Genomic DNA, 14467 nt, shown 5'->3' on the forward strand with positions numbered 1-14467 from the left:
CCACGAATACCCTTTCCAAAAAAACGCACCAGGTGAAAACGTAGAGATCTGAAAGGGTCCCATAGGTAGTGTTAGATGGACTGTAGTGTGTTTCTGCAAAATGCAAAGCAAAACACTAATCCTAGGTTCACACCTAAGCATTTTGTAGAAACACAATACAGTCCATTTAACATGATTTCCTATGGGACAGGTTCGCATCTCTGAGTTTTCACCTGGTGCGTTTTTTGGAAAGGGTCTGTAGACTTCAATGGAAACTCTGCAGAAAAGCATGTAGTGCGTTTTGATGCATTTTGATCTGCCTAGCAACAAGACATTTTTTAAGCCGCAAAACGCATCAAAAACACACAAGGCAAAAATGCACTGGAAAAAGCACTGCAGAAACGGATTAAACGCAAACTGCATAGGTGTGAAACTAGCCTTAGGTGTGAAGCTAGACTCAGCCTGGGTTCACACTGATGCGGTGCGGAATACCGCATTCCTGTGCAAATCACGTGATTTGTGTACGGTGCGATTGGAACCATACATTTTGTATGGCTCTGATCACACCACACCCGCACCAAAAACGTGCAGGACCCTTTTTTGGGTCCGCACTAGAATCGGATTGCATGGGTACATGGGTATTCACACCTATGCGATCCGATTCTGCACATCGCACCGCGTTTTTTGGACCGCTTTCGGGGTGTTGTTAACATACACACCTGCAGCGGTTCGCATGACCAGGGTGCGATCCTGATGCGGTGCGGAATTCGCACTGAAAACGCTGCGAATTCCACACCGAATCAGTGTGAACCCGGGCTGAAGCTACATTGGCAATGACAGTGATCAGCGACTTATAGTTGGACTGTGATAGTGTGACAGGCAATCTAGCACTAACAGACACTGGCTGGGAGGGACACTAACTAACACTGATGTCACTAGTGACACAATAACAGTGATCAGTGATATTACTGTATACTGTACTAATGACACTAGCTGCAAAGGGGTAACATCAAGGGATAATCAGGAGTTAACTGTGTGCCTAACAATGTGTGTACTGTGCTGATTTTACTTACAGATCTGGCTGTTTTTTTCTCCCTGCTTTTCAGGGAGAAGATACAGTCAGATCGCTGTTCTGATTACACAAATCTATGTGTGTTTGTAAACACAGGACTCTGTTCTGTGATTGGTCACAGCTGATCAGCAGTTTTCAGCCAAAATCATTGGCTGTAACTTGCTAACTGGCTTGTGCTGTGTCCAATCACAGCACAGACTGGCAGGGGGGCATGCACAGTATATTTACTGAATGTCTGCAAGTGGTTAAAATAAATCATTTTAGGCCTGAAGATTACATGAAACACCCAACATTTTTTTCTGAAAGCAGAGGGGTGCCTTGGCAAAATGCCTAAAAAATTGTGTATAAGCCAGAGGTGGATAAAGCCTGCCATTTGTTACACAAAGCCACAGTTTTTCATTGTGCACCATTACGACCATCTAGCCGCTGGCGTCCTGACAACCAATGACATCATCAGTTGATAAGGAGGAGAATGTTGGTAGTCTGCACAGCATCCTTGTTTGACCATCCCCTGTCCCTATCCCTGCTGTGACTCCTGACTAGCCATAAAAAGTCAGGAGCCAGCAGGACATCTCAGCTTTAGAGAGATGGATGGGACAAGTAAATAAAGTAGTCATTTCATTTGCTTAAAGTGGAATTACACTCACCTTGGCTCCAGCAATGCAACGTTCTGAATAAATGAAAATAAATCAGGGATCCCTGACTAAGCCACGTGGGTTAGTGGCGTAACGTGTGGGATGGAGTTTAGCGACGTCACTACGGACCCACAGACCAGAAGTTGGAGATTATATGCTGTTTTACCGATTTACTTATCCTGATACATTATGGAGGATTGTGGATATACTGATTGTCAGGGCTCCCAGGTATGACCAGAGGTGTGTGACTGAAGCAGGGAAACGCAGACCTCAGATATGTTATAAACAATATAATTTATTAACACTAACAGTACAAACATAAACGCAGTGCAATACTAAAACATAATACAGTGCAAACAAACCAAACCACCCACAGATAACAATACATACAAGCAAGCGTCGTCAGGCAGGCCGGGTCAATATCAATAAGGCAGGTAGGTACAGGGGGAGCAAGCGGAGATTGGTCAGGGTCACAAGCCAGGGATCAGAACAGGTAGCAAGCAGCGTGGTACAGAGGGTCAGACAGAGGGTTGGTCAGGAGCGAGCCGGGATCAGAGCAGGAGAAGTCAGCAGCGGTTCAGAAACAGGATGCAGGACAGAAACAGGATGCAGGACAGAAACAGGATGCAGGGCCCAGGACAAACACAACACCAAGGCAGAGTCTGCAAGTCTGGCCATCCCTTAAATACCCCAGTATCATCAGTTCCAGGTGTTAGCTGGCTGAAAGGTTGAGTCTCTGATTGCTGGGAGCACCCGCTGGCCAGCCCTGGTACTGCAGATCAAAAGGCAGGTGAGTCCCACCATTGCTGGCCAGTCCATTCCTAACACTGATATTGGCATACTTCCTTTTATTTGGAGTTTCTCAAAGCGATATATGCCAACCATGAGAGTGGGAGGCATGGAAATTTGGTGAGTGTACACCCGAAAGGGGAATGCTTTTTCTTGAACAAGTGGTGATTCCAGTTTTGGGAAACAAATAGAAGATTATTACTAATATACAGGATTTATATAGCGCCAACAGTTTGCTCAGTGCTTTACAATATAACGGGAGACAGTACAGCAACGATACAGTTCAATAAAAGAGGGTTAGGAGGGCCCTGCTCCTTGGAGCTTACAGTCTAAGAGGGAGGGACTAGTGGTACAAAAGGTAATAACTGTGGCATCACGTTGGAATTAATTTATGGACTTTCATTAATTAGTCACTTATTAATTTGTTTATTAACAGCGCCACTGAATCACTTGGGGTTTATTTGTAGTTTATATGTAACTATGTGTGCCTAACTTTAGATTCGTGGGGTGGATGCGTGGTAGAATCTTCTAATGTTGGGCTTGCACTTTTTTTGGTAGGGATTTCTTCATCCACATTGATTGATGTGAATGGAGAAATCTGCTAGGTTCTTTTATTTTTTTCAGCCCATAGGCTGAATGAAAAAAAAAAAAGAACATTACATGTACTGCATGCTCGCTCAACATTAGGAGTGTGGCAGAAACTTCTAATGCTAGCCATATACGTAATGTTTTTAGAGGCACTAAAATGTTTGGACAGCTCAATTTTCCCTCCCTTTTTTTGGAAAGGTATTTGATAAGAGTTATGGTGAGTATTTTTCAGATGTAATTTTTTGTTACAAAGTTTTGAAAATTGAAAAAAGAAAATAAAAAATACATTTTAATTTTCTTTCTTCATTTTAACATTTTTCTTGGCATTTTCCAAAAATAAATTCTTCCATGGACTCAATATGTCTCTTAGCAATTACTTTGGGGTGTCTACTTTTCAAAAAGAGGTCATTTGGAGGGTGTTTGGCATATTACAACATCAAAAAATGTTATAGGCAGTCAGAAATCAGAGCTGCTTAAAAGCTGCGTAAATTCCAGTATATATATGATAGTTTGCAGACTCAGATTCCATGGAGTTGCAGTGGAACAAATAGGGGGAGATACATAGCAAACTCCCTGTACACAGATACAAATCAAGGAAAGAAAGACCAATAGTCTCTGAAAAAAGATAAACCAAACAGTAACCAGGCCCTTGATGTGTGAAGTATTTAGAGCCAAATGCTGGACCAGACCCAGCTGCTAGAAGGAGAGGATTTGTCTCATGCAGAAATGCTTAGGGTGGAAACAAAGGGTCACAAAAAATGAAGTATACCTTAGCATCATAGAAAACACAGATTCAGAGATGTCCCTGAATCCAAAAAAACAGGGTTTCAACAGCCATGCTGGAAAAGCAAGTGAACACAAATGTGGATGGCAAATCTGTCCTTGGGACCAGGGGCGGACTGACCATTTGGAAACTCGGGAACTGCCCGAGGGCCCGGGGTCAGTAGGGGGCCCCATTAGATGCCCCTGGTACCTTTTTCATAGGCTTTTTTGAGTTTGGGCAAGGACACAGGGGCCCCATGATCCCCTATTGCCCGGGGGCCCCATGAGTTGTCAGTCCGCCCCTGCTTGGGACAGAAGATCCTGACTATACAGTATGACAGAATCCATAAAGCATCTACCAGAAATCCTACAAAGTTGTATACTGCATCTGCCTGGTCCAGTCCTGAGCAAAGTGGATCATTGGACCCTCTGTCTTGATCATGTAAAGCAGTGGTATGGATCAGCGTGTACTGATCCCACAGAGCCACCAGAGCATCCACTGCTTCTGCTAGATAATCCCTGCATTTGAGAACACATCTGACTAGTCTGGAACCTGGAGGCTAGGACGTCCAAATCGAATATACTTCACTTGCAACACAGGTCCTGGAAAGCTCCAGGTGGAGGGACCACTTCCCCCCGAATCTAGGTCTCGGTTGAAGAAGTCTGCCCATCAATTATCTATGCCTAGGATGCTCTGTATGTTCCTGAAAGAAGTAGGAGCTAGAAGTTCTTCCCAGCACAGGAATCTGTGCAGCAGCACTTCTGATTCCAGATGCTTGATGTACACAAAACCCACCATAGCATTATCCATCTAAATCTGGATTGGGTGACCTTCCAGCAGCATAGTCCAAAGCTCTGATGAAGATAAAGTTCTCTGCATGGACAGGGTGACTCCTTCCCATCCCATCTATCATTAGGAAGATGGGAGAGAAGGAATTCCTCAATTCTGACTGACAGAGGTGTCTACCTGAATCATGTCAGGGACAACCTGGTTCTTGGTGCCAAAAGGCCAGTCTTTGCAGGAACTTGATGGACTTGTCTCACAACAACAGATTGAGTTTTAGGGACAGAGGATAATGCCTTGAAAGACTCCTGGACTGAAAAGCTTGATCTTCCAGAAAGTCTGAACTTTCTCCAGTGGAAAAAACACGTGGCTTAAGCTGCATCTAGTACAAGACCAGTTACTCCCAACAATGAATCAGTTTCAGTAACGAATTCTGAAGGTTCAGGATCCACCTAAACAACTGCATCCTTTGTATAGTCAAAGTCACATTGTTCGACAGAGCTTGAGCTGGCTGCTTCCTCAACACAAGGTTGTATAAGCATCCCACAATGGGGAAACCATGAATATCGATGAATACCCAAGGTGCATACAAGAGCCTGAAGGCCAAATCACAAACTGATAGTTTAAGGACCCCAAAGCAAAATCATTAAAAATACGTAAAAAAAAGATTTTAGATGCAAGATGGGGTGGAAACTCCCTTTGGGTTTGGGATTGATGAAAGGATTGACGTAAAATCGTAGAGGCACATACTGAAGGTGAGAGGTGGGCGCTGGAGGTGAGAGGTGGATACTGGACACACTGTGAACACAGAACAGAGCTTCTGGGATGGATCTGAGCTGGAATCAGGGAGAGGCGTGACAGTGGAGTGAATCATGGAGGGCTCTGCTGGTAGTGGGGCACTGTGAGTGTTGAGTCAGTGAGAGTAACTTGGGGCACTGTGAGTAACTGGAGCACTGTGAGTACTGAGTCAGAGTAACTGGGGAACTGTGAGTAAGCACTGCAAGTACTGTGGAGGGGTGAGGACTGAGGCTCTGTGGGTAACTATGACATTGAGTACTGGGGCACTTTGTGTGCTGAGGCATTGGTTGTACAAAGGCACTGTGAGTGGGAACAGGAGGAGAGGACACTTGGGGCTGTGTGATCAATGAGCAGGAGCAGGTGGAAAGGAAGATGGGGGTTGTGTGACCAGTAAGCTGCAGGAGAGGATACCAGGGGCCGTATGATTAGTGAGCGAGAGCAGAAAGTGAGAAAGTCAGGGGCAATGTTGGAGCAGGAGGTGAGGATGCTAGGGGCCGTGTGATCAGTGAACTGGATCAGGAGGAGAGAATGCTATGGACTGTGTGACCTGCACACAGGAGGAGAGGACAACGAGGTCCATGTGATCAGTGAGCAGGTTCAGGAGGAGAGGACAATGAGGTCCATGTGATCAGTGAGCAGGTTCAGGAGGAGAGGACACCAGGGGCCTTGTGATCAGTAAGCAGGAGCAGGAAGAGAGGACACCGGTGCTGTGCTATCAGTGATCAGGAGATCCCAATCAGGGAAACAACTAGTGCTCAGAATAGAATAAAGTTAAGAAGGAAGTTTAACAACAAATTATATACAATAATTTCCCCCTGGATTATCCCCATTACTTTAGTGGGCATAATGTCCAACAAGAGCCACCCAGTGCAAGTCTTGCTGCATGTATACATTCCTTGGACAGCCGTTCGTGGGTGAATACTGCTGTGAGTGATATGAGCAAGATTTTCGTTTGGAAGCTTGGATCCTGGATCTGAAGAAGCAACCTGGGGTGTTGACTGGGACCAGTATAGAGGGGGGGGGGGTGATATGGAGGTGCAGAAGCCTGAAGTAGGTAGATGAGTTACACTTAGAAAGAGGAGTGGGGGAAGAGCATTATATAGGCTAATTTTGAGTTGGTACACCCAAATAAATATGCCAGGTTGCATGGTGTTGGAGATATCAGCTCAGAAGTGGCATTGCTGGAGCAGACTACCCCCCAGCTGCTAGGGGGCAGCTGAATGACTGTTCTGGTGAGGATGGGGTCAAGCTTACAGGCAAGTATAGACAGATACTGGTGGTAGCCCATATGGAAGAAAAATATATTTGAAATATATTTTAAAAATATTCTTCCCAAATTTTGGCCATATTCAATATATTTCAATAAATATATATATATATATATATATATATATATATATATATATATAGTGTGTGTTTAAATGCATTTTTATTACAAAATATATGAAAAATATTTTTAAAAATACATTTGTATGTGTTTAAAAATACAAATCTACATTTTTGGAATGCATTTACAAATATATGTAAAAATATATGTTAAAATTAAGTTTTTAATATGTTAACAAAATCTGAAGAATATATTTTAAAACTTTTTTTTTAATATTTTTTTTTAAATATATTCTTCAGATTTTGTTTAACATATAAAAAAGTCATTTTGACATTTAAACAGAGTATATTGAAATGTATTTTTAAAAATATTTTTCATATATTTTGTAATAAAATCACATTTCAACACACAGTATATATATATATATATACATATATATTTATTGAAATATATTTTAAATATATTGACAATGGCCAAACTTGTAGCATTTCAAATATATGTCAATATATTTGGGAAGAATATTTTTAAAATATATTTCAAATATATTTTTCTTCCATGTGGGAGGGGACTCAATTATTAGAAGGACAGTCTATTACAAAGACTGTGAAAGTATGTTGCTTACCAGGCACTCATGTTCGGCACATTGTGGATAGTATAGAGAGATTGTCGGGTAGGGCTGGGGAGAACCCAGCTGTCATGTTACATATTAGTACAAATGACAAAGGAAGATGGAGAGTCCTAAAAAATTATTGCAGGGACCAAAATCCATAGCAGACCCTTATCCAACCATGCAGCCCTGCAGGTCAAGAAACGGGGGGGGGGGGGGGACGAGCGAGCGCCTCTCCCTTCTGAACCATACTGGGACCCCTCCAAAGCACCTTGTTCCCATTTTGATGGCCGGTGGTTGTGGGGGGTCTGTGGGCAGGGGTCTTATTAGAATCTGGAAGCCTCCCTTAACAAGGAGGCCCCCAGATCCCGGCCCTTCCCCCTATGTGAATGAGTATGACGTACATAGTACTGCTACTCATTAACAAAAAAAAAAGTGTAGTGTAAAAACTGACAGAAGACAGCCTTTGACAAGTCCCTTATTAAAAACAAAAATTTAAAAAAGTCCCCCAAAGTAGATGTAATGTCAACCACAATGCCCACCGACACCGCCGACTCGAAAAAAAAAAACAACAAAAAAACCCGCTCCGCTCTTGACGCCGGCCTGACAGTTCCTAAATATCTAAGGGGCAGGGCCACCCAATGATGTCAACCGAGTTACCCCGCCCCTTGTGACGTCATCATGTGCTGTGATTTTCCAAAGCATTGCACCTCATCTGTGGTCAGGTGCATTGCTTTTGCCAATCACAATGCACTGTCAGAGCGCAGTGCATTGTAGGGTGCTGCGAGCGAACAGCCCACTGACTGCCCTTACCGTTCATGTGTTTGCAGACCACACGAGCGGCCAATGGTTGAGAAGAACTTAAGTTTGACTCGAACATCAAGCACAACATTAGATGGTGTCAGTGCAAAGTGTCGATCATTTAAAAAAAAACTTTTAGAAGGACATCTTAGTGAACACATTATACAGGGATATGGGAAGTGGTACAGACATAAATACATACACACACCCATACACACATCCATACACACAGGTTGAACTGGATGGACTGTTGTCTTTTATTTAACCTTACCAACTATGTAACTATGTATTGCCACAGGAACTGATCTAGAAGACCTGAGAAGGCTAGATGGAGATCTGCTAATCTGTGTGTGAGACAATATAGTTGGAGGTAAGAACCTGAGGGGCAGGGAACTAAACTTTGTACCTCTGGAATACCATTTCCTGCACCTAAGCATTAAAGATACTAATTGTCTAGGCATCTACATTCTGCTGAAGGTGGTGGTGCACCTTCATGTATAAAAAGGCTTGTTGGGGTATTTAGCAGACTTTGAGTGCCAGACCTTGAGGGTGGCCATATTTTTCAAAATTACATATTTTAAATTTGAAAAATATTCCAATATGTGTATTCAGTACCACTATTCAGTATTAGTGGTTACATGTGCATGGCATTTTCAGCAATACATTCCTATGGGTAAAAATATGCTGCAGCTGTGGCTCCTGGGCAACACAACATACGTATTTTACACTGTATGCCCATGTGCTGCCCTTAGGGTACTGTGCAAGAGCCATAATAATGTCAGCAAATAAAGTAGAAGCTAAATGATCTGTTCTCTGCATGCATGTTTTTAATGCATTTTTGATGCATTCTGGTGCATTTTTGTTATGTTTTTGATGCATTTACAGATATGTTACAGATTATTTTTTGTTCTTTCTTCTGTTTTTTTTCACTGTACTGGAATGCAGTGCATTTTTTTATGTGCCTTTTATGTGGTTTACTGCATTCCAGTACAGTTCTGTGCAGGAAAAATGCAGCATGTTCTACTTTTTTTTTGTGAAACCGGAATGCATTGGAAGCACTGGTGTGGACTATATGAAAATTATAAATAAAAACTCAAGGGCTTACTATGGTGAATACAAAAATATAAATAAATGCTGCGCTACATATACAAAAATACAAAATTCCTATAGAATAACTAAAAACCAAAAACACAGACCAGTGATATAAACAGATAAAACAAAAAAAAGAGATGTGGTTCAAACGAATAATAATTAAAAAATAGTTGAATAATTATTAAACAAAGTCCAATTAATTAAATATTCTTCTGTGAACCCTCCTTGAGATAATGATCACTGTGTGCAGCTATCACAGAATTCCAGTGTAAAACATCCTCCTACATAAATCTGCTCACCTCCAGCAGTGTGACCTCACATTATACAATGTTTTGGTCTAACTGCACTTTTGGTCCCAAATATATGGACTCTGTAGATCAAATTGCTGAATAATGGCTCCCAGGATGCCCCCTCCAGATAACCGCCTTAATATCAGCCGTATTCCTCATCAACAAAAGCTCAACATAGTGCTTTATCCCTTAAAAACTTTTATTGCACAGTAAACATAAGAAATGCACTCACATTCAGTAGGTGCATACCACACCAAGAACATCCAGTAATGTACTAATGATGCACAAGATGGCAGTATCATCCCCAGCAGCATAGACCCATCAAGGCTCCAAAATGTCACTGCACAATGTTTATTAAAAGTTGACCTTGGAATACTGCACTTAGAAGTGCCTTCCTGTTTCATCTCCTGTTTCATGCTTTGAGTAAGGCCATAGCAGCTGAAACACATTAGCATTGTTTTACTGGATGTACTTGTATAGCCAATAAAGACTTTCAACATTTGAGTCCATCAAGTTTCCGGCTTATCTCTAGGTACTGTACATTCAAAGTATTAAGGGACTGCACATCCCAGCCACGAGCATCTCTTGTAGCATGTTCCCCAGTCTCTGACCATCTCTTGTAGCATGCCTCCCACTCTCTGACTATATCTTGAAGCTTGTCCCCAGTCTCGGACCATCTCTTGTAGCATGTCCTCAAGTCTCGGACCATCTCTTGTAGCATGTCCCTCACTCTCTAACCATCTCTTGTAGCATGTCCCCCAGCCTTGGACCATCTCTTGTAGCATGTCCCCGAGTCTCGAACCATCTCTTGTAGCATGTAACCCAGTCTCTGACCATTACTTGTAGCATGTCCCCAGTCTCTGACCATCTCTTGTAGCATGTAACCCTGTCTCTGACCATCTCTTGTAGCATGTTCCCCAGTCTCTGAACATCTCTTGTAGCATGCCCCCCAGTCTCTGACTATCTCTTGTAGCATGTCTCCAGTCTCAGACCATCTCTTGTAGCATGTCCTGCAGTCTTGGACCATCTCTTGTAGCATGTCCCCCAGTCTCTGACCATCTCTTGTAGCATGTCACCCAGCCTTGGAGACTTTCTCTTGTAACATGTCCCCCAGCCTCGGACCATCTCCTGTAGCATGTCCCCCAGTCTCTGACCATTTCTTGTAGCATGTCCCCCAGTCTCGGACCATCTCTTGTAGCATGTCCCCCAGTCTCGGACCATCTCTTGTAGCATGTCCCCCAGTCTCGGACCATCTCTTGTAGCATGTCCCCCAGTCTCAGACCATCTCTTGTAGCATGTTCCCCAGTCTCGGACCATCTCTTGTAGCATGTTCCCTAGTCTCGGACCATCTCTTGTAGCATATTCCCCAGTCTTGGACCATCTCTTGTAGCATGTAAACAGTCTCTGGCCATCTCTTAAAGCATGCCCTCTAGTCTCTGACCATCTCTTGTAGCATGTAACCCAGTCTCTGACCATCTCTTGTAGCATGTCTCCCAGTCTTTGGCCATCTCTTTTAGCATGTAACCCAGGCTCGGACCATCTCTTGTAGCATGTCCCCCAGTCTTTGACCATCTCTTGTAGCATGATCCCCAGTCTTTGACCATCTCTTGTAGCATGTTCCCCAGTCTCAGGCCATCTCTTGTAGCATGTCCCCATATGCCACATCACTCCCTTCTTTATACTGTACTGTACTATTTATACAGAACACCACCACTCAGCTCAATTTACAGTACTGAATACAATACAATACCTAAATTTGTGTTTAAAACTGTAATTTTTAACTTTTGGAAATACCAGAAAAACTTGGCTGTGCCAGTAAGTTTTGGATGTCGTGTTAATGAATTTCAATCTGGTAGGTTGGCAACACGGACTCAGTGATTCTATGGTTTTTAAATAACCCACGACACATAAGATTTGCAGAATATCCTTTTGTTAGTCAGAAATAGTAGTAACATTCATAGCAGATTTAGGCTATCACCAGTCAGCTAGGTTACTGCATATATTATTGCTGCTCCAGTTGAGTAGACTCCAAGAATCCTAGCACTACTCCTCCTGTCGGGTGCCAGCCCAGCTCGCATGTTGCAAAAAGGAAAACAAAGAGAATAGCAGGCAGACGCATTTCACTCTAAGAATCATTAATGATTAAGTGCTGTTCTTGGTGTGAAATGCGTCTACCTGCTAGTCCCCCACTGTATATGTACTATTTGTCATTGGCTTTATGTGTTGTTCAATAAAGTGGATTCTTTGGAGTGCAGCCATTCGGACCTCTTTGCTTTTCAGCTAGATGACTGACGGCTTCTCCTTCCACACAGCATGATCAGTTACATGACCAACCAGCCGATCTGGAGCAGGAGGAAACACAGGGAAAACCACTGACTATCATTGAGAGCTGCCTGTGCACACTCCTTCCTGAATAAGAGCTGCATCATTGACAGTCAGGTAGAAGGTAAGGGTTCCCCTAAGTGGCTAACTTGCAAATTACAAGGCAATTCTAGAATAAAGGACAACTTAAAGAGGAACTTCAGTCGTTTTTAAAAATGTGAAAAAAGTTAGCAGCTACAAATACTGACGTAGCTGACTTTTAAAAATCAGGTACTTACCAGTACCCAAGAATCCAGCGCTGCAGGATCCCGCTGTGACTTCCGAGGAATCACAGCTAGCACCCCACTGTGCATGCGCAGTGTTTTGTGGTGTTGTGCGATTGGTCATGCAGCTTCTGGGGCATGCGACATGTTCAAGGAGGCTGCATGCAGGGCAGAGGGCATAAAATAAATAAATAAATACCTGACCTCCTAAATCCCACCAAAAAGTCACACTTTCTCCCTAGAAAGTACAGTATAATAAAATACCTTTTTGTGTAAAATTCAAATACAATTAAAATAATTCAAAATAATTCAAAATTATCACCAAATATAATCATAAAATGTCCAATTCAAATGTGTCCAACAAAATGTGTCCAACAAAATCCAAAAGTCCAAATTCCAAACTTCCTTCTAGTAAGAAGGATAAAAATCCTAATTTTTCAGCGAAAAACCTCAAAACAAAGAAATAAACTATAGTGCATTACCCTTAAAGAAATAAATAATACTCTAATTCGTGCAAATCACAAACCATTCAAAATGTGCAAAACACACACACAAAAAAAAAGGAAAAATATATATAATTATAAGTAATTTTTATATATATATAATACACAGATTGTGAACACTCCGTGACCATTCCAACACTGTGTGCACACTGTGACCCAACAAACAGTAGTGCTAAATACTATTACCCTCTGTGAGTATTTGTATGCATATTCAATACTATGGAATCAAAACTCTTCTCATTCCTTCATTTCCGGGATTAATTTCCAAGGTCCTCACAAAGATAAGAAGGATCTTTTAGACTGATCACCAAGGCAAAAGGACAAATTTATTAGCAACTTACATCTGAAAAAAGGAACTTCCAGCTCTTCCAATGGTTCTCTAATATAATCAGCAATCAATGGCTGAAAACCATATGTTTCAAACCAACAAAATGGCCGTGGCGACACTTCTGGTTAGCGTGCGTCTTGACGTCACATACTAACGCGTTTCGTCACTTCCGGACTTCATCTGAAGGAATACGGACGTCTCTTCAGCCGCTCTTTTTTTTTAATGCCTCTCAATAGCCGGAGGCTATGTCCGCCATTTTCAATAAGGGAAAAACCGTCCTTATAAGTTCCTTTCTCAAACGCATTTTAAACAACTATATGACAAAACCTTTATGGATCGGTAGCAACCTTATCACATAATAGGAAACATAGACATTAGCAATACATAAATCTTAAAATCACATTAATATTAGAACGTACTCTTTTCAGATCCAAGTTTGTTAAAATTTTGTGGGATTGACACTGTAGAAGGACACTGGAGGGGTGGGAGTAAAATTCTGAAATTGTCTCAGAATGAAACATTTTGGATCTCTAGGTTGAACACATTAAAACCGAAGGGTCTAAACATTGAACTTGATTTAAATTGTTTTATTGCGGATTTTTAGAATTGAACGAATTGATCAATTATGGGAGCTGTTTCATTTTAATTTTTAATTTTTAATGTTATATTTTATAGGTATTTATTAAGCTCTAGATTAATATGATTAAAATTATGGGAGATGAGTCCTATGCTAATTTTTCTAACAAATTTTTCTAACATATGTAAGATAATTAATTTTAGCATGTAGATTTTATTAAATTAATATTTAACTGTCTAAATATGTAGGATTTATCTATGTGTATGTTTGGGCTATAGGATTTGAACTGTGATACTAATGACCAGTAGAGGGGAGTAGAGGATTTAGAATATGGCAGGTATAATAGATGTAATAATGTTAATGAGTTTATGAATTTTAGAAATAAAAGGTCAATGATTTTAAAGAATTTTAGAAATAAAATATATGGGAACTATTAATATAGGTATAGGATATAGAGGTACATATGTAACTGAAAGTTTTGGGCTGAGAAGAGTATGTTCTAATATTAATGTAATTTTAAGATTTATGTATTACTAATGTCTATGTTTCCTATTATGTGATAAGGTTGCTACCAATCCATAAAGGTTTTGTCATATAGTTGTTTAAAATGCATTTGAGAAAGGAACTTATAAGGACGGTTTTTCCCTTATTGAAAATGGCAGACATAGCCTCCGGCTATTGAGAGGCATTCAAATAAAAGAGCGGCTGAAGAGACGTCCGTATCCCTTCAGATGAAGTCCGGAAGTGATGAAACGCGTTAGGGGATGTGACGTCAAGATGCACGCACGCTAACCAGAAGTGTCGCCGCGGCCATTTTGTTGGTTTGAAACATATGGTTTTCAGCCATTGATTGCTGATTATATTAGAGAACCATTGAAAGAGCTGGAAGTTCCTTTTTTCAGATGTAAGTTTCTAATAAATTTGTCCCTATGCCTTGGTGATCAATCTAA

The sequence above is a fragment of the Staurois parvus genome, unplaced genomic scaffold, assembly GCF_062004578.1.
Source record: "Staurois parvus isolate SC_StPar_1 unplaced genomic scaffold, SC_StPar_1.0 ptg000813l, whole genome shotgun sequence".
Lineage (NCBI taxonomy): Eukaryota > Metazoa > Chordata > Amphibia > Anura > Ranidae > Staurois > Staurois parvus.